Raw genomic sequence first — 21,626 nt, 5'->3', positions numbered from 1 at the left:
GCTATGCTTTCGTTGTTTCTTGATTGCTCTGTACATTTTTTTTTGTTTCTATTCCACGTAAAGTTACTTTGTAATAACGAAACCATATATTTGAATGCGCAATTTAAATCCATTTGATTTAAATTGTTTCACATATTTCACTCTACACGGTTCAACCGGGCTGGAAACGGAATAAAAACAGGGTAGATCTCGAAGAATGTTTGGTCTCAGACGTGGCTTCGTGCGCTTTCCACCTGGTCACACACAGTAAATGAAATGTTAGTCGGACGGCCTCCGGGGGCGCCGTCGATGTGATCGGTCACAGGAAGATGCGGCCGTCTGGCCTCAAAGGGTGTCGCTCATACTTACCTGGCAGGGGAGACACCATGATCATGAAGGTGGTTCACCCAGGGCGAGGCTCAGCCATTGCACTCCGGTTGGGCTGACCCTTTGCGAATTCCCCAAATGTGGGAATCTCGACTGCAAAATTTCTGATAGTGGGGGACTGCGTTCGCGCTCTCCCCTGACTTTGTGTTAAAAATAGATTCGCTTGTCGTTTTACGTAAAATCCAAGAGACGTCTAACCACGGCCCAAGAATACATTAGTCATCAAAAAAGCGGCTATTCAACGACTACATAACTTTTAATAGACAGCGAATAAGTGTCTAGGCTAAAACAAGGCTTAATTTGGGCTGTCAGTGAAAATCTAATAGCCGTTTGACCATTCCAAACGAATAGACTAGCCATTAAATAGAACCACAATCAAACGGCTACATGTCTAAGAGCACAAAATAATGCTTAGATGATTCTTTTACTTCCAATATAAGAGGTTCTCGGGAATGGCAATCATCCAAACTAATAAATTATAAAGGCTTTTATAAGAAAATGACAACAGTTAAACAACCTAGACAGCGTTGGGCAATACAAAATGCTAATAAATACAAGACAAATTGAAATATTGTACATGCATGTACATTAAACAAGCCAACAAATCTGCCAATGGGCTACGACAATTTTTCTTGAATTAAGTGTTTATATCTAGATTTGTTTCTTACCCCTTTGGCAGATTTATTTGCTTGTTTTAAGCCCAAATTCTGAGTTTTTTCTCCCTAAAGGCTAGGTTTATTTTCTTAGGGCATTTTGCTCATCAAAAAATGCATCTTATTTTAAGACTTTCTAGATATTTGTATAGTTAAAACAGTTCGAAATAACAAGTAAGAAATGATTTTTTGCAATGTATTCATTCATTCGCTACCCTTCATACTACAGCTGTCGAAAAACCACAGCAACGTCGACAGACCTGGAAGCGTAGCTGTATTTGTTTAACTCACAAAGACAACGGGTAAAGTATTTTCTTGATTACCTAAATGACTTGCTGTAGGAAAATAAGTTTAGGTTTAAGGGGGGAAATACAGTTTAAAGGGATATTTCAATTTATGATGATAATTCTGTCATCATTTACTCATGCATACAGGCTTACAACAACACGAGGATTAGTTTTTTTCTGAGTAACACAAAAGAAGGTATTTTGAGGAATGATGGTAAACCCACAGCAGATAGTCACCATTGACTTCCATAGTAGGAATAAAAAAATATGATGGAATTTAATAGGTACCATCAACCGTGTGCTAACCATCACTTTGCAAAATATTTTCTTCATCATTTATCACGATACTTCCAAAATATTTTTTCCTACTAAGTCAATATTTCATTATTTGCTTTACAAGCTTAAAAATGATGGTGACAGGATTCCATGGTAATCACAAACAGGTAAACAAGTAAAATAATCACTATTTACTTTTAAAAGCATTTTGAAAATTGCTTGCTTATGCTGGGAGTAAAGGTATTTCATGCAAAAGGTATTTCCTCTTTAAAAGGTAATGTATGCTTCTTTTAAAGCTGACACATTTGCCACATTAAAATAACAGAAATGTGTACTGTTTAAACTTTTTGGAGCCGGTGTGTCTGTGTTCTTGGGGCACACATCTACATGTAAAAGCAGAATTGCTTATTATTCTTCTCTATTTCTTGTATAGGTCAATTATGAGTGAAGAACCGTTCACCAAATGAAGACCGCAGCCAGGTGACGGGATCCTGTGGTAATCACAAACAGGTAAACCAGTAAAATAATCATCATTTAATGTTAAAATAATTTTGAAAATTGAAGTTCTGTGTGTTCTTATTGTACTTTATTTATTTCTGCAGGTAAGCACCATACCGTAAGCTTCATTCCCTTTATAACAGGTAAGGTTCATACTGTTTTATTCTTTTGTACTGTTTTATTCGTACTGTTTTAAATCATTCAGTAAATGCAAAGTTAAAATGATGTGTTTTTAATCTAGATTTAAAAGTGTCTACTGTTGAAGCACATCTGATCTCTTCTGAAAGCTGATAATAACTGAATGCTGAGGCACCTTGTTTTGAGTGAACCCTTGTTTTTTCTAAATGACCTGATCCTATTGATCCGAGTAATCGGTTTCATATTCGATTAGCATATCTGTCATGTATTGTAGCCATGAAGTGGTTTTTAAACAAGAAACAGTACTTTTTAAATCCATTGACCATTGCAATAATCGGCCCTGCTGGTGATGAAAGCATGAACAAGTTTCTCTAAGTCCTGTCTTGAGACAAAACCTCTAATTCTGGCAATATTTCTGAGATGGTAGTAAAAGCAGAATTCCTTATTATTTTTCTCTATCTCAAGGCTCTACGGCATATATGTCATGATTTTATTTGTCTATTTATATGTCTATTTACAAGGACTGCCTTGGCCAAATGTTATTGTTAATTAATATTGAAGCAGTTATTTAACATAGGTCCTTTGAGTAGTGATTTGTGTAATGATCCATATATCTATTTTTATGTATATTTTTAACTTAGGAATGTGATTTTAAAGCTCATATTTGTTATTGTATGACACCTCTCATGTTATGAAAGTAAAAAATAAATGTATTTTCTGATGTCTTGCATTTCTGTTTTTAAACTGTTAATCCTTATCAAGTGCTATACATTAGAAAGTGGATATAGAGTGAAATGCACACGGTGAATAATGAACGCAGACCTTCAGTGCCGGACCTCTGACCCGCTAACCTCCATCCCGACAGCCAGCGCCTTCTCCGGATGCCATTGCGGTATCGCTTCTCGGCTTTTTGGGTAAGATCGAGTGGACACCGGGGACTACACGTTTAAATGGATTTTTGACCTTCGGCTATGGAAGCGAGGCTTGTTCCGTCCACTCCGTGCATCGACTCTGGCGCTTTCCGGGGACAAATAAGGTGAGTTTAAAATCAGAGTTTGCTTCTTTAGTGCGTGGTTGCCAGTTTGTTTGCCAGTCCGTGGTCCATAATACGTTCCGCGTTCGTGGTCTCTCCATCGCTCAGTACTTTTCTGTGTTTCTATTTTACGTAAAGCTAACACCAAAACGATTGTGGAAGGCGCTATATAGATTGTTCTCAAAGAAAAAAAAACGAGAAACAAACCCATGTGAATATGGGTCAAATTATCTAGGCGGAGCACTTCGTTCAAAGAAAAACGCAACAGAATTGTTTGCGTTGAACAAAGACAATGGTGCCTGCAGACATCGAATGTGTATTGTGGATAAAAAATGGCCAGTGGGGTGGGACAATTTTTCTTGAATTAAGTGTTTATGGGAAAAGTTCACGAATTTTTTCTTACCCTGTAGTCAGATTTATTTGCTTGTTTTAAGCATAAAATAACAGGAGAAGAAATTGTGTAGGGGGAGCAGAGGGTTTTTTTTCGTTCAAAGAAAAGCAGCGTGGCACGAATGAATGTTTGGCTGAAATGCTATCGTAATTTCCCCCTTAATTTTCCTTACAAACATGAAACCAGAGAGAAGGGTCAGTTGGCATCGAATTGCACCTTGTATTCGGTGATTGATTGAGGAAAAATATGCGTATGTGTATATATATACTTGTTTTGTTGAACAGAGACAATGGCCGCGTGCTCCAGCGTCACCTATATGCCTATTTCACAAAATGGCGGCTTTGACCGGAAGTAGGGAAAACATCGTTCAGGTTGCACCACTACGATGGCCACTCAATATAGTATGGACTGACAGCTGCTTTGTTTTCTCCTACACATGAATTTACTTGTAAAAATAACAATAACAGATATTGTCGATTGGTGTTATATTATTTTTTTAGCATTTCGTATTATCAAAATATATCATATGTTAGACAGCTTATCAATTTTAAATAAAATAACGAGACATACATAACTATTCGTGTCTGCTCCCGTTTATTGTAATGAGTGTGCACATTTGGAGAAATACTTAGACATTTTACTTCTTATTTCTTTAGACTGAATAATTATTTCTTATTAATTCCAAAGTATGCGACCCGATGATCTAATCGTGGTGTATGTGCTATTCCTCGTTTGTTTGCCTGCATCCATTGCTTTACGGCTTGCTTGTTGCGTTTAAATGCACATTTGATTTCTTTACCAGCATTGGATTTAGACCATTCAATGAGAAGAGTTAACAGCGTTTATTATGATTGATAAGCCCTCAACGGAGAATGAGGTCGGCATACATTAAAAGCCTTATTTTGTTTTTATCGTGTGCCTTCCAAAATGTATGCGACGAAACTTAAATCACGCAAAATATGAATGGTAACTAGACGTGCTTGTTGTGTGCAAGGAGTGCATTTATTTGTAAACTTTTGCTAAATCAAAATGGTTTATTTGTATTTGCTTTTTACCTGGGTTTTATCAGGTTCGCAGTCGGGACATTTTTAATCCATAGTGTATGCATAATTAATTTCAAAGAAATAAGAAGTAAAATGTGTAAGTATTCCTCAAAATGTGCTTTGGACTAAGTCCCCCGTCATCACAGCAAACGGGAGCAGACCCGAATAGGTATGGCTAGTTATTTTATTAAAAATTTCCAGCCGTCTGTAAATTTATGTTTGAAAGAAAAAAGTAAATTAATATCTTACTTACTGTTTTTGTCTTGTTTTCTAGTGAATATCTGACAATGCTTAAATGGAGATACATTTACTTGGTAAGCAAAGTGGCTTAAGATATTATGTATTGTAATAGAAAATTGTTATAAAAACGTTTTGTTTTTGCTGGGAATTCTTGTATATATTTCACAGCTATATAATTAATTATAATAACGCACTTTTTGTTGATAAACATGTTAAAAAATACATTAACACATAATAATGTGGCAACAAATCAAATGTGCATTTAAATGCAACAAGCAAAAATAAATAAATAAAGCAAATGCACGGAAAAGAAACGAGGAATAAAAGAAACACCGCGATTAAAAAAATCAGATCGCATACTTTGTAAAATAATTGAAATAAATTATAAAAATCAACAGGTTTATATTTAAAACAAATAAAAAATATCTGCCAGCGGGGTAAGAAAAATAAACTTAATTCTAGTTTCAACTTAATTCAATAATAAACTCAATTTAGGTTTATTTTTCTTACCCCACTGGCAGATATTTTTACTTGTTTTAAGCCTTAACCTATTACATTTTAGAATTTATTTCAGTAAACAAGACTTAAATTCTAAGCCACTTTGCTTATTAAGTAAATGTATCTCGATTTAAGAATTATTTTTTAACTCGAAAACATTAAGAAAATACTAAGTAAACGAACAAATTGGGATGTTCAAAACACTTAAATATTTTTTTTCACTCTACCCTTCATATTACAGCTGTCGAAAAACCACAGCAACGTTGACAGACCCGGAAGCCATGATACATTAGCAGTTTTTAAAATAAGTTAAATCTAGAATCCTTATTGGTTTTAGATACTTTAAAGCAATGAATGATCTTCTTTCTTTTGAATTGATTTGGTATTATGGAGGAGCTCTGTGTCTGGTTATTGAAGATGATTTGTTCTTTGCTCCTATGTTGGCTTATTTTTTTGTTATTTCCGCTACTATATATATTTTTTTCTTTGTTTTTTCTGATTTGAGGTTATGAAAATGTTTTAATTTGTAATAAAGGTTTTTTGAAAATTCTAAATTCTCTCTATCTCTCTCTCTCTCTCTCTCTCTCATGAGCGTGGATCAGATCCTGCATTAAAACATGAACTTCTGATTTGCTAGCTCAACGTTCTACCTCTGGGTTATACAATGAGAACGTATAGAGTTAAATGCCCGCTAGCCTCCACCCCAAAAGCCAGCGCCTTCGCCGGCTCCCCCTTTGGCTGCGTCTATTCCGGTATCGCTTCTCGGCCTTTTGGCTAAGATCAAGTGTAGTATCTGTTCTTATCAGTTTAATGTTTGATACGTCTCCTATCCGGGGACTATATGTTAAATGGATTTTTGACCTTCGGAAATGGAAGCGGAGCTTGCTCCTTCCACTCCATGCATCAACATGGTATTGCAGTGTTTCCATGAATGGTGCGCTCCCCATCTCGGGGATAAATAAGTCAAGTATAAAAAAAAGAATTTGCTTCTTTTGTGCGTGAATGACGGTGTTTTTTCTAATCCGTGTGTTTTAAAATTGCTGTGATTTCGTTGACTTTATTGGTTTAACGAAAAGCTTGCGTGTAAATGAACACGCTGATAAAGAAATGTTTTTGTAATGTATTTAATTAATTTCTTTACAAGTTTGCGGAGGTGATACGAGGACGAATTAAACATCCTCGACACAGCTGAAGGCGCAACAAAAGCGAACGAGACCGATTGGAATGTTAAAAACACCTGAAAACTTTTTTCACTACCCTTCATACTACAGCTGTCGAAAAACCACAGCAACGTCGACAGACCTGGAAGCATAGCTGTACTTGTTTAACTCACAACGACAACGGGTAAGTCATTGAGCCCTATGTTTTTATTTATCCACGTTCTAAAATTGCTATGCTTTCGTTGTTTCTTGATTGCTCTGTAAATTTTTTTTTGTTTCTATTCCACGTAAAGTTACTTTGTAATAACGAAACCATATATTTGAATGCGCAATTTAAATCCATTTGATTTAAATTGTTTCACATATTTCACTCTACACGGTTCAACCGGGCTGGAAACGGAATAAAAACAGGGTAGATCTCGAAGAATGTTTGGTCTCAGACGTGGCTTCGTGCGCTTTCCACCTGGTCACACACAGTAAATGAAATGTTAGTCGGACGGCCTCCGGGGGCGCCGTCGATGTGATCGGTCACAGGAAGATGCGGCCGTCTGGCCTCAAAGGGTGTCGCTCATACTTACCTGGCAGGGGAGACACCATGATCATGAAGGTGGTTCACCCAGGGCGAGGCTCAGCCATTGCACTCCGGTTGGGCTGACCCTTTGCGAATTCCCCAAATGTGGGAATCTCGACTGCAAAATTTCTGATAGTGGGGGACTGCGTTCGCGCTCTCCCCTGACTTTGTGTTAAAAATAGATTCGCTTGTCGTTTTACGTAAAATCCAAGAGACGTCTAACCACGGCCCAAGAATACATTAGTCATCAAAAAAGCGGCTATTCAACGACTACATAACTTTTAATAGACAGCGAATAAGTGTCTAGGCTAAAACAAGGCTTAATTTGGGCTGTCAGTGAAAATCTAATAGCCGTTTGACCATTCCAAACGAATAGACTAGCCATTAAATAGAACCACAATCAAACGGCTACATGTCTAAGAGCACAAAATAATGCTTAGATGATTCTTTTACTTCCAATATAAGAGGTTCTCGGGAATGGCAATCATCCAAACTAATAAATTATAAAGGCTTTTATAAGAAAATGACAACAGTTAAACAACCTAGACAGCGTTGGGCAATACAAAATGCTAATAAATACAAGACAAATTGAAATATTGTACATGCATGTACATTAAACAAGCCAACAAATCTGCCAATGGGCTACGACAATTTTTCTTGAATTAAGTGTTTATATCTAGATTTGTTTCTTACCCCTTTGGCAGATTTATTTGCTTGTTTTAAGCCCAAATTCTGAGTTTTTTCTCCCTAAAGGCTAGGTTTATTTTCTTAGGGCATTTTGCTCATCAAAAAATGCATCTTATTTTAAGACTTTCTAGATATTTGTATAGTTAAAACAGTTCGAAATAACAAGTAAGAAATGATTTTTTGCAATGTATTCATTCATTCGCTACCCTTCATACTACAGCTGTCGAAAAACCACAGCAACGTCGACAGACCTGGAAGCGTAGCTGTATTTGTTTAACTCACAAAGACAACGGGTAAAGTATTTTCTTGATTACCTAAATGACTTGCTGTAGGAAAATAAGTTTAGGTTTAAGGGGGGAAATACAGTTTAAAGGGATATTTCAATTTATGATGATAATTCTGTCATCATTTACTCATGCATACAGGCTTACAACAACACGAGGATTAGTTTTTTTCTGAGTAACACAAAATAAGGTATTTTGAGGAATGATGGTAAACCCACAGCAGATAGTCACCATTGACTTCCATAGTAGGAATAAAAAAATATGATGGAATTTAATAGGTACCATCAACCGTGTGCTAACCATCACTTTGCAAAATATTTTCTTCATCATTTATCACGATACTTCCAAAATATTTTTTCCTACTAAGTCAATATTTCATTATTTGCTTTACAAGCTTAAAAATGATGGTGACAGGATTCCATGGTAATCACAAACAGGTAAACAAGTAAAATAATCACTATTTACTTTTAAAAGCATTTTGAAAATTGCTTGCTTATGCTGGGAGTAAAGGTATTTCATGCAAAAGGTATTTCCTCTTTAAAAGGTAATGTATGCTTCTTTTAAAGCTGACACATTTGCCACATTAAAATAACAGAAATGTGTACTGTTTAAACTTTTTGGAGCCGGTGTGTCTGTGTTCTTGGGGCACACATCTACATGTAAAAGCAGAATTGCTTATTATTCTTCTCTATTTCTTGTATAGGTCAATTATGAGTGAAGAACCGTTCACCAAATGAAGACCGCAGCCAGGTGACGGGATCCTGTGGTAATCACAAACAGGTAAACCAGTAAAATAATCATCATTTAATGTTAAAATAATTTTGAAAATTGAAGTTCTGTGTGTTCTTATTGTACTTTATTTATTTCTGCAGGTAAGCACCATACCGTAAGCTTCATTCCCTTTATAACAGGTAAGGTTCATACTGTTTTATTCTTTTGTACTGTTTTATTCGTACTGTTTTAAATCATTCAGTAAATGCAAAGTTAAACTGATGTGTTTTTAATCTAGATTTAAAAGTGTCTACTGTTGAAGCACATCTGATCTCTTCTGAAAGCTGATAATAACTGAATGCTGAGGCACCTTGTTTTGAGTGAACCCTTGTTTTTTCTAAATGACCTGATCCTATTGATCCGAGTAATCGGTTTCATATTCGATTAGCATATCTGTCATGTATTGTAGCCATGAAGTGGTTTTTAAACAAGAAACAGTACTTTTTAAATCCATTGACCATTGCAATAATCGGCCCTGCTGGTGATGAAAGCATGAACAAGTTTCTCTAAGTCCTGTCTTGAGACAAAACCTCTAATTCTGGCAATATTTCTGAGATGGTAGTAAAAGCAGAATTCCTTATTATTTTTCTCTATCTCAGGCTCTACGGCATATATGTCATGATTTTATTTGTCTATTTATATGTCTATTTACAAGGACTGCCTTGGCCAAATGTTATTGTTAATTAATATTGAAGCAGTTATTTAACATAGGTCCTTTGAGTAGTGATTTGTGTAATGATCCATATATCTATTTTTATGTATATTTTTAACTTAGGAATGTGATTTTAAAGCTCATATTTGTTATTGTATGACACCTCTCATGTTATGAAAGTAAAAAATAAATGTATTTTCTGATGTCTTGCATTTCTGTTTTTAAACTGTTAATCCTTATCAAGTGCTATACATTAGAAAGTGGATATAGAGTGAAATGCACACGGTGAATAATGAACGCAGACCTTCAGTGCCGGACCTCTGACCCGCTAACCTCCATCCCGACAGCCAGCGCCTTCTCCGGATGCCATTGCGGTATCGCTTCTCGGCTTTTTGGGTAAGATCGAGTGGACACCGGGGACTACACGTTTAAATGGATTTTTGACCTTCGGCTATGGAAGCGAGGCTTGTTCCGTCCACTCCGTGCATCGACTCTGGCGCTTTCCGGGGACAAATAAGGTGAGTTTAAAATCAGAGTTTGCTTCTTTAGCGCGTGGTTGCCAGTTTGTTTGCCAGTCCGTGGTCCATAATACGTTCCGCGTTCGTGGTCTCTCCATCGCTCAGTACTTTTCTGTGTTTCTATTTTACGTAAAGCTAACACCAAAACGATTGTGGAAGGCGCTATATAGATTGTTCTCAAAGAAAAAAAAACGAGAAACAAACCCATGTGAATATGGGTCAAATTATCTAGGCGGAGCACTTCGTTCAAAGAAAAACGCAACAGAATTGTTTGCGTTGAACAAAGACAATGGTGCCTGCAGACATCGAATGTGTATTGTGGATAAAAAATGGCCAGTGGGGTGGGACAATTTTTCTTGAATTAAGTGTTTATGGGAAAAGTTCACGAATTTTTTCTTACCCTGTAGTCAGATTTATTTGCTTGTTTTAAGCATAAAATAACAGGAGAAGAAATTGTGTAGGGGGAGCAGAGGGTTTTTTTTCGTTCAAAGAAAAGCAGCGTGGCACGAATGAATGTTTGGCTGAAATGCTATCGTAATTTCCCCCTTAATTTTCCTTACAAACATGAAACCAGAGAGAAGGGTCAGTTGGCATCGAATTGCACCTTGTATTCGGTGATTGATTGAGGAAAAATATGCGTATGTGTATATATATACTTGTTTTGTTGAACAGAGACAATGGCCGCGTGCTCCAGCGTCACCTATATGCCTATTTCACAAAATGGCGGCTTTGACCGGAAGTAGGGAAAACATCGTTCAGGTTGCACCACTACGATGGCCACTCAATATAGTATGGACTGACAGCTGCTTTGTTTTCTCCTACACATGAATTTACTTGTAAAAATAACAATAACAGATATTGTCGATTGGTGTTATATTATTTTTTTAGCATTTCGTATTATCAAAATATATCATATGTTAGACAGCTTATCAATTTTAAATAAAATAACGAGACATACATAACTATTCGTGTCTGCTCCCGTTTATTGTAATGAGTGTGCACATTTGGAGAAATACTTAGACATTTTACTTCTTATTTCTTTAGACTGAATAATTATTTCTTATTAATTCCAAAGTATGCGACCCGATGATCTAATCGTGGTGTATGTGCTATTCCTCGTTTGTTTGCCTGCATCCATTGCTTTACGGCTTGCTTGTTGCGTTTAAATGCACATTTGATTTCTTTACCAGCATTGGATTTAGACCATTCAATGAGAAGAGTTAACAGCGTTTATTATGATTGATAAGCCCTCAACGGAGAATGAGGTCGGCATACATTAAAAGCCTTATTTTGTTTTTATCGTGTGCCTTCCAAAATGTATGCGACGAAACTTAAATCACGCAAAATATGAATGGTAACTAGACGTGCTTGTTGTGTGCAAGGAGTGCATTTATTTGTAAACTTTTGCTAAATCAAAATGGTTTATTTGTATTTGCTTTTTACCTGGGTTTTATCAGGTTCGCAGTCGGGACATTTTTAATCCATAGTGTATGCATAATTAATTTCAAAGAAATAAGAAGTAAAATGTGTAAGTATTCCTCAAAATGTGCTTTGGACTAAGTCCCCCGTCATCACAGCAAACGGGAGCAGACCCGAATAGGTATGGCTAGTTATTTTATTAAAAATTTCCAGCCGTCTGTAAATTTATGTTTGAAAGAAAAAAGTAAATTAATATCTTACTTACTGTTTTTGTCTTGTTTTCTAGTGAATATCTGACAATGCTTAAATGGAGATACATTTACTTGGTAAGCAAAGTGGCTTAAGATATTATGTATTGTAATAGAAAATTGTTATAAAAACGTTTTGTTTTTGCTGGGAATTCTTGTATATATTTCACAGCTATATAATTAATTATAATAACGCACTTTTTGTTGATAAACATGTTAAAAAATACATTAACACATAATAATGTGGCAACAAATCAAATGTGCATTTAAATGCAACAAGCAAAAATAAATAAATAAAGCAAATGCACGGAAAAGAAACGAGGAATAAAAGAAACACCGCGATTAAAAAAATCAGATCGCATACTTTGTAAAATAATTGAAATAAATTATAAAAATCAACAGGTTTATATTTAAAACAAATAAAAAATATCTGCCAGCGGGGTAAGAAAAATAAACTTAATTCTAGTTTCAACTTAATTCAATAATAAACTCAATTTAGGTTTATTTTTCTTACCCCACTGGCAGATATTTTTACTTGTTTTAAGCCTTAACCTATTACATTTTAGAATTTATTTCAGTAAACAAGACTTAAATTCTAAGCCACTTTGCTTATTAAGTAAATGTATCTCGATTTAAGAATTATTTTTTAACTCGAAAACATTAAGAAAATACTAAGTAAATGAACAAATTGGGATGTTCAAAACACTTAAATATTTTTTTTCACTCTACCCTTCATATTACAGCTGTCGAAAAACCACAGCAACGTTGACAGACCCGGAAGCCATGATACATTAGCAGTTTTTAAAATAAGTTAAATCTAGAATCCTTATTGGTTTTAGATACTTTAAAGCAATGAATGATCTTCTTTCTTTTGAATTGATTTGGTATTATGGAGGAGCTCTGTGTCTGGTTATTGAAGATGATTTGTTCTTTGCTCCTATGTTGGCTTATTTTTTTGTTATTTCCGTTACTATATATATTTTTTTCTTTGTTTTTTCTGATTTGAGGTTATGAAAATGTTTTAATTTGTAATAAAGGTTTTTTGAAAATTCTAAATTCTCTCTATCTCTCTCTCTCTCTCTCTCTCTCATGAGCGTGGATCAGATCCTGCATTAAAACATGAACTTCTGATTTGCTAGCTCAACGTTCTACCTCTGGGTTATACAATGAGAACGTATAGAGTTAAATGCCCGCTAGCCTCCACCCCAAAAGCCAGCGCCTTCGCCGGCTCCCCCTTTGGCTGCGTCTATTCCGGTATCGCTTCTCGGCCTTTTGGCTAAGATCAAGTGTAGTATCTGTTCTTATCAGTTTAATGTCTGATACGTCTCCTATCCGGGGACTATATGTTAAATGGATTTTTGACCTTCGGAAATGGAAGCGGAGCTTGCTCCTTCCACTCCATGCATCAACATGGTATTGCAGTGTTTCCATGAATGGTGCGCTCCCCATCTCGGGGATAAATAAGTCAAGTATAAAAAAAAGAATTTGCTTCTTTTGTGCGTGAATGACGGTGTTTTTTCTAATCCGTGTGTTTTAAAATTGCTGTGATTTCGTTGACTTTATTGGTTTAACGAAAAGCTTGCGTGTAAATGAACACGCTGATAAAGAAATGTTTTTGTAATGTATTTAATTAATTTCTTTACAAGTTTGCGGAGGTGATACGAGGACGAATTAAACATCCTCGACACAGCTGAAGGCGCAACAAAAGCGAACGAGACCGATTGGAATGTTAAAAACACCTGAAAACTTTTTTCACTACCCTTCATACTACAGCTGTCGAAAAACCACAGCAACGTCGACAGACCTGGAAGCATAGCTGTACTTGTTTAACTCACAACGACAACGGGTAAGTCATTGAGCCCTATGTTTTTATTTATCCACGTTCTAAAATTGCTATGCTTTCGTTGTTTCTTGATTGCTCTGTACATTTTTTTTTGTTTCTATTCCACGTAAAGTTACTTTGTAATAACGAAACCATATATTTGAATGCGCAATTTAAATCCATTTGATTTAAATTGTTTCACATATTTCACTCTACACGGTTCAACCGGGCTGGAAACGGAATAAAAACAGGGTAGATCTCGAAGAATGTTTGGTCTCAGACGTGGCTTCGTGCGCTTTCCACCTGGTCACACACAGTAAATGAAATGTTAGTCGGACGGCCTCCGGGGGCGCCGTCGATGTGATCGGTCACAGGAAGATGCGGCCGTCTGGCCTCAAAGGGTGTCGCTCATACTTACCTGGCAGGGGAGACACCATGATCATGAAGGTGGTTCACCCAGGGCGAGGCTCAGCCATTGCACTCCGGTTGGGCTGACCCTTTGCGAATTCCCCAAATGGGGAAATCTCGACTGCAAAATTTCTGATAGTGGGGGACTGCGTTCGCGCTCTCCCCTGACTTTGTGTTAAAAATAGATTCGCTTGTCGTTTTACGTAAAATCCAAGAGACGTCTAACCACGGCCCAAGAATACATTAGTCATCAAAAAAGCGGCTATTCAACGACTACATAACTTTTAATAGACAGCGAATAAGTGTCTAGGCTAAAACAAGGCTTAATTTGGGCTGTTAGTGAAAATCTAATAGCCGTTTGACCATTCCAAACGAATAGACTAGCCATTAAATAGAACCACAATCAAACGGCTACATGTCTAAGAGCACAAAATAATGCTTAGATGATTCTTTTACTTCCAATATAAGAGGTTCTCGGGAATGGCAATCATCCAAACTAATAAATTATAAAGGCTTTTATAAGAAAATGACAACAGTTAAACAACCTAGACAGCGTTGGGCAATACAAAATGCTAATAAATACAAGACAAATTGAAATATTGTACATGCATGTACATTAAACAAGCCAACAAATCTGCCAATGGGCTACGACAATTTTTCTTGAATTAAGTGTTTATATCTAGATTTGTTTCTTACCCCTTTGGCAGATTTATTTGCTTGTTTTAAGCCCAAATTCTGAGTTTTTTCTCCCTAAAGGCTAGGTTTATTTTCTTAGGGCATTTTGCTCATCAAAAAATGCATCTTATTTTAAGACTTTCTAGATATTTGTATAGTTAAAACAGTTCGAAATAACAAGTAAGAAATGATTTTTTGCAATGTATTCATTCATTCGCTACCCTTCATACTACAGCTGTCGAAAAACCACAGCAACGTCGACAGACCTGGAAGCGTAGCTGTATTTGTTTAACTCACAAAGACAACGGGTAAAGTATTTTCTTGATTACCTAAATGACTTGCTGTAGGAAAATAAGTTTAGGTTTAAGGGGGGAAATACAGTTTAAAGGGATATTTCAATTTATGATGATAATTCTGTCATCATTTACTCATGCATACAGGCTTACAACAACACGAGGATTAGTTTTTTTCTGAGTAACACAAAAGAAGGTATTTTGAGGAATGATGGTAAACCCACAGCAGATAGTCACCATTGACTTCCATAGTAGGAATAAAAAAATATGATGGAATTTAATAGGTACCATCAACCGTGTGCTAACCATCACTTTGCAAAATATTTTCTTCATCATTTATCACGATACTTCCAAAATATTTTTTCCTACTAAGTCAATATTTCATTATTTGCTTTACAAGCTTAAAAATGATGGTGACAGGATTCCATGGTAATCACAAACAGGTAAACAAGTAAAATAATCACTATTTACTTTTAAAAGCATTTTGAAAATTGCTTGCTTATGCTGGGAGTAAAGGTATTTCATGCAAAAGGTATTTCCTCTTTAAAAGGTAATGTATGCTTCTTTTAAAGCTGACACATTTGCCACATTAAAATAACAGAAATGTGTACTGTTTAAACTTTTTGGAGCCGGTGTGTCTGTGTTCTTGGGGCACACATCTACATGTAAAAGCAGAATTGCTTATTATTCTTCTCTATTTCTTGTATAGGTCAATTATGAGTGAAGAACCGTTCACCAAATGAAGACCGCAGCCAGGTGACGGGATCCTGTGGTAATCACAAACAGGTAAACCAGTAAAATAATCATCATTTAATGTTAAAATAATTTTGAAAATTGAAGTTCTGTGTGTTCTTATTGTACTTTATTTATTTCTGCAGGTAAGCACCATACCGTAAGCTTCATTCCCTTTATAACAGGTAAGGTTCATACTGTTTTATTCTTTTGTACTGTTTTATTCGTACTGTTTTAAATCATTCAGTAAATGCAAAGTTAAACTGATGTGTTTTTAATCTAGATTTAAAAGTGTCTACTGTTGAAGCACATCTGATCTCTTCTGAAAGCTGATAATAACTGAATGCTGAGGCACCTTGTTTTGAGTGAACCCTTGTTTTTTCTAAATGACCTGATCCTATTGATCCGAGTAATCGGTTTCATATTCGATTAGCATATCTGTCATGTATTGTAGCCATGAAGTGGTTTTTAAACAAGAAACAGTACTTTTTAAATCCATTGACCATTGCAATAATCGGCCCTGCTGGTGATGAAAGCATGAACAAGTTTCTCTAAGTCCTGTCTTGAGACAAAACCTCTAATTCTGGCAATATTTCTGAGATGGTAGTAAAAGCAGAATTCCTTATTATTTTTCTCTATCTCAGGCTCTACGGCATATATGTCATGATTTTATTTGTCTATTTATATGTCTATTTACAAGGACTGCCTTGGCCAAATGTTATTGTTAATTAATATTAAAGCAGTTATTTAACATAGGTCCTTTGAGTAGTGATTTGTGTAATGATCCATATATCTATTTTTATGTATATTTTTAACTTAGGAATGTGATTTTAAAGCTCATATTTGTTATTGTATGACACCTCTCATGTTATGAAAGTAAAAAATAAATGTATTTTCTGATGTCTTGCATTTCTGTTTTTAAACTGTTAATCCTTATCAAGTGCTATACATTAGAAAGTGGATATAGAGTGAAATGCACACGGTGAATAATGAACGCAGACCTTCAGTGCCGGACCTCTGACCCGCTAACCTCCATCCCGACAGCCAGCGCCTTCTCCGGATGCCATTGCGGTATCGCTTCTCGGCTTTTTGGGTAAGATCGAGTGGACACCGGGGACTACACGTTTAAATGGATTTTTGACCTTCGGCTATGGAAGCGAGGCTTGTTCCGTCCACTCCGTGCATCGACTCTGGCGCTTTCCGGGGACAAATAAGGTGAGTTTAAAATCAGAGTTTGCTTCTTTAGTGCGTGGTTGCCAGTTTGTTTGCCAGTCCGTGGTCCATAATACGTTCCGCGTTCGTGGTCTCTCCATCGCTCAGTACTTTTCTGTGTTTCTATTTTACGTAAAGCTAACACCAAAACGATTGTGGAAGGCGCTATATAGATTGTTCTCAAAGAAAAAAAAACGAGAAACAAACCCATGTGAATATGGGTCAAATTATCTAGGCGGAGCACTTCGTTCAAAGAAAAACGCAACAGAATTGTTTGCGTTGAACAAAGACAATGGTGCCTGCAGACATCGAATGTGTATTGTGGATAAAAAATGGCCAGTGGGGTGGGACAATTTTTCTTGAATTAAGTGTTTATGGGAAAAGTTCACGAATTTTTTCTTACCCTGTAGTCAGATTTATTTGCTTGTTTTAAGCATAAAATAACAGGAGAAGAAATTGTGTAGGGGGAGCAGAGGGTTTTTTTTCGTTCAAAGAAAAGCAGCGTGGCACGAATGAATGTTTGGCTGAAATGCTATCGTAATTTCCCCCTTAATTTTCCTTACAAACATGAAACCAGAGAGAAGGGTCAGTTGGCATCGAATTGCACCTTGTATTCGGTGATTGATTGAGGAAAAATATGCGTATGTGTATATATATACTTGTTTTGTTGAACAGAGACAATGGCCGCGTGCTCCAGCGTCACCTATATGCCTATTTCACAAAATGGCGGCTTTGACCGGAAGTAGGGAAAACATCGTTCAGGTTGCACCACTACGATGGCCACTCAATATAGTATGGACTGACAGCTGCTTTGTTTTCTCCTACACATGAATTTACTTGTAAAAATAACAATAACAGATATTGTCGATTGGTGTTATATTATTTTTTTAGCATTTCGTATTATCAAAATATATCATATGTTAGACAGCTTATCAATTTTAAATAAAATAACGAGACATACATAACTATTCGTGTCTGCTCCCGTTTATTGTAATGAGTGTGCACATTTGGAGAAATACTTAGACATTTTACTTCTTATTTCTTTAGACTGAATAATTATTTCTTATTAATTCCAAAGTATGCGACCCGATGATCTAATCGTGGTGTATGTGCTATTCCTCGTTTGTTTGCCTGCATCCATTGCTTTACGGCTTGCTTGTTGCGTTTAAATGCACATTTGATTTCTTTACCAGCATTGGATTTAGACCATTCAATGAGAAGAGTTAACAGCGTTTATTATGATTGATAAGCCCTCAACGGAGAATGAGGTCGGCATACATTAAAAGCCTTATTTTGTTTTTATCGTGTGCCTTCCAAAATGTATGCGACGAAACTTAAATCACGCAAAATATGAATGGTAACTAGACGTGCTTGTTGTGTGCAAGGAGTGCATTTATTTGTAAACTTTTGCTAAATCAAAATGGTTTATTTGTATTTGCTTTTTACCTGGGTTTTATCAGGTTCGCAGTCGGGACATTTTTAATCCATAGTGTATGCATAATTAATTTCAAAGAAATAAGAAGTAAAATGTGTATTCCTCAAAATGTGCTTTGGACTAAGTCCCCCGTCATCACAGCAAACGGGAGCAGACCCGAATAGGTATGGCTAGTTATTTTATTAAAAATTTCCAGCCGTCTGTAAATTTATGTTTGAAAGAAAAAAGTAAATTAATATCTTACTTACTGTTTTTGTCTTGTTTTCTAGTGAATATCTGACAATGCTTAAATGGAGATACATTTACTTGGTAAGCAAAGTGGCTTAAGATATTATGTATTGTAATAGAAAATTGTTATAAAAACGTTTTGTTTTTGCTGGGAATTCTTGTATATATTTCACAGCTATATAATTAATTATAATAACGCACTTTTTGTTGATAAACATGTTAAAAAATACATTAACACATAATAATGTGGCAACAAATCAAATGTGCATTTAAATGCAACAAGCAAAAATAAATAAATAAAGCAAATGCACGGAAAAGAAACGAGGAATAAAAGAAACACCGCGATTAAAAAAATCAGATCGCATACTTTGTAAAATAATTGAAATAAATTATAAAAATCAACAGGTTTATATTTAAAACAAATAAAAAATATCTGCCAGCGGGGTAAGAAAAATAAACTTAATTCTAGTTTCAACTTAATTCAATAATAAACTCAATTTAGGTTTATTTTTCTTACCCCACTGGCAGATATTTTTACTTGTTTTAAGCCTTAACCTATTACATTTTAGAATTTATTTCAGTAAACAAGACTTAAATTCTAAGCCACTTTGCTTATTAAGTAAATGTATCTCGATTTAAGAATTATTTTTTAACTCGAAAACATTAAGAAAATACTAAGTAAACGAACAAATTGGGATGTTCAAAACACTTAAATATTTTTTTTCACTCTACCCTTCATATTACAGCTGTCGAAAAACCACAGCAACGTTGACAGACCCGGAAGCCATGATACATTAGCAGTTTTTAAAATAAGTTAAATCTAGAATCCTTATTGGTTTTAGATACTTTAAAGCAATGAATGATCTTCTTTCTTTTGAATTGATTTGGTATTATGGAGGAGCTCTGTGTCTGGTTATTGAAGATGATTTGTTCTTTGCTCCTATGTTGGCTTATTTTTTTGTTATTTCCGTTACTATATATATATTTTTCTTTGTTTTTTCTGATTTGAGGTTATGAAAATGTTTTAATTTGTAATAAAGGTTTTTTGAAAATTCTAAATTCTCTCTATCTCTCTCTCTCTCTCTCTCTCTCATGAGCGTGGATCAGATCCTGCATTAAAACATGAACTTCTGATTTGCTAGCTCAACGTTCTACCTCTGGGTTATACAATGAGAACGTATAGAGTTAAATGCCCGCTAGCCTCCACCCCAAAAGCCAGCGCCTTCGCCGGCTCCCCCTTTGGCTGCGTCTATTCCGGTATCGCTTCTCGGCCTTTTGGCTAAGATCAAGTGTCTGGCCACAAGGGGGAGTGATCGCCTCATTGCAGGTTTTTAGGTTTTAGCTTTTCTATAGCTTAAACCACATATCTGCAGGGAGGTATATACTGCTTTTTGCTTGCTTTTTGCTTGCTTTTTTTCTCTTTTATCAGGTTTTAAAGAAGACACTGCATTTGTGCAACGATCGTTTTAAGGTAAGTTTGAATTTTTAAATTGTTTATTGGTTTTAGTGTGTGTTTTTAGTATATTTTAAGCTGTTGGTGCCTCCAACATGTCGGCTGCTCGTGCCGGCGTGCGGAGGCACCACAGCGTGCGGTTTTTATTTAAAGAAGTTGAGGGTAAGCTCCTGGGGATGTCACGTCTTGATTTCTCCAGGAAGTTTGTCCAAAAAGCCCTTGACTTCAAAGCTACAGAAATTAATTGTTTGATGACGTTGCCTTTTAACAAAGGCTTTGATTTGAGTTTTAATAGTGCTTCCTTGCTTACTGATTTCTGGCAAAGATTTGAGGTTGTAAAGGCCCAGTTTTCTATGTTTACTGTGGAAAGGCTTTCTGATAACACACTTAAAACTGTGATTGTCAGGATGTTTAATGAAACAGTAACTGGTGAAGACATTTGTGTTTGGCTGGGTAGATTTTGCACTGTTCGTGGCCCACCTATCAAGGTGCTTGATGAGGATGGCATTTGGAACTGCTCCTGGCGAATTCCCATCAAACAATGGGAAGACGCTGGGGGCTACCTAGGCCTGAGACATCTGCCTTCAATGATTGTGCTGGGAGAAAACAGGGGCTACATTCACTATCAGGGGATGCCCAAACTGTGTAGGAAATGTGGAAGTATGGGGCATCTCGCTGAAGCATGCCAGGAATTAATATGTGGGAAGTGCAGAGAAACTGGTCATACTTTTGAAGAATGTACCAATGGCAGGAGGTGCAATCTTTGTGGAGATTCAAACCATCTCTACAGAGATTGCCCAAAAAGTTTTGCCAACAAGCTTAAGGCACCCAAGATGGCCGCCCCACATGTCCAACAAACACTGGAACAAAGGGAGGAGGAGGCGGTCCCTGAGGTTTTGGCGGGAAATTCAATATCCCAGCCAGCCTCAGGGATTGGGCAAATTGAAGGAAGTGGGGTGGCCCCAGGGGCGGAGTCAAATGTGGTTGAACAAGGGGAGGAAGAGAAAGAAGGTGATGATGATGATGAAACGGTTTCCAGCATGATTACTGTGCCTGAGGTGAGTACTGATTCTAGTGGGAGTGAAACTGATTGTTCACTCCCAAGTGCTCAAGTGCAGAAAAGGCCTGCGGGATCTCCTTTGTCCAAGACAGAGGAGAAAAAGCTTCGGGCCACACAGCAACCAGATAGTTCCTCTTTGGAAGATCTGGATCGTGTGTGGCCCCAAGAATCCCCCAATGAGGTATCTTTTCTTCAAATTAGGCTAAGAACATCATCGCCCAAGGAGCCACAAGAGGGACCCTCTGTGGCTTCTCGGGCAGCACCAACCTGCTCTCCGGACTCAAATTTGGTTGAGATCAAGGAGGAGCAGGTATCTCAAGAAATATTATGATTTTAATTATTTTTGTAGTCTTTTAACATGTTTTTAAAAGTTCTTTTTAAGTTCATACTGCTTTTAACCATATTGCTCATGGCTCTCACTATCTCTACTATCAATGTGAGAAGTGTGAGATCCACCACAAGAGCACAGAGTGTCCTATCATTTTTAAAAACTGTTAAATCTGATATGTTTTTACTGCAAGAGTGTGCTCTGCCTTTTAAAAGTAGTTACAGGGAACTGGAGGAGATGTGGACCC

General features: G+C 36.4%; 5 non-coding genes across 5 annotated transcripts; all 5 read left to right on the top strand.

Annotated features, from left to right (window-relative positions):
- Positions 1-340: 340 nt before the first annotated feature.
- Positions 341-505, top strand: LOC135764576 (U1 spliceosomal RNA). Its single transcript, XR_010540103.1, has one exon. It is a non-coding gene; the product is annotated as a U1 spliceosomal RNA (small nuclear RNA).
- A 5,672-nt stretch (positions 506-6,177) lies between these two features.
- On the top strand, positions 6,178-6,368 carry LOC135764526 (U2 spliceosomal RNA). Its single transcript, XR_010540073.1, has one exon. It is a non-coding gene; the product is annotated as a U2 spliceosomal RNA (small nuclear RNA).
- A 785-nt stretch (positions 6,369-7,153) lies between these two features.
- On the top strand, positions 7,154-7,318 carry LOC135764574 (U1 spliceosomal RNA). The gene has a single exon (XR_010540102.1). It is a non-coding gene; the product is annotated as a U1 spliceosomal RNA (small nuclear RNA).
- Positions 7,319-12,989: 5,671 nt separating this feature from the next.
- Positions 12,990-13,180, top strand: LOC135764430 (U2 spliceosomal RNA). The gene has a single exon (XR_010539978.1). It is a non-coding gene; the product is annotated as a U2 spliceosomal RNA (small nuclear RNA).
- A 785-nt stretch (positions 13,181-13,965) lies between these two features.
- LOC135764372 (U1 spliceosomal RNA) lies at positions 13,966-14,130 on the top strand. Its single transcript, XR_010539923.1, has one exon. It is a non-coding gene; the product is annotated as a U1 spliceosomal RNA (small nuclear RNA).
- Positions 14,131-21,626: the final 7,496 nt, after the last annotated feature.

This window comes from Paramisgurnus dabryanus, chromosome 9, assembly GCF_030506205.2.
Source record: "Paramisgurnus dabryanus chromosome 9, PD_genome_1.1, whole genome shotgun sequence".
Classification (NCBI taxonomy): Eukaryota; Metazoa; Chordata; class Actinopteri; order Cypriniformes; family Cobitidae; genus Paramisgurnus; species Paramisgurnus dabryanus.
This window is presented reverse-complemented; position numbering and strand designations above follow the sequence as displayed.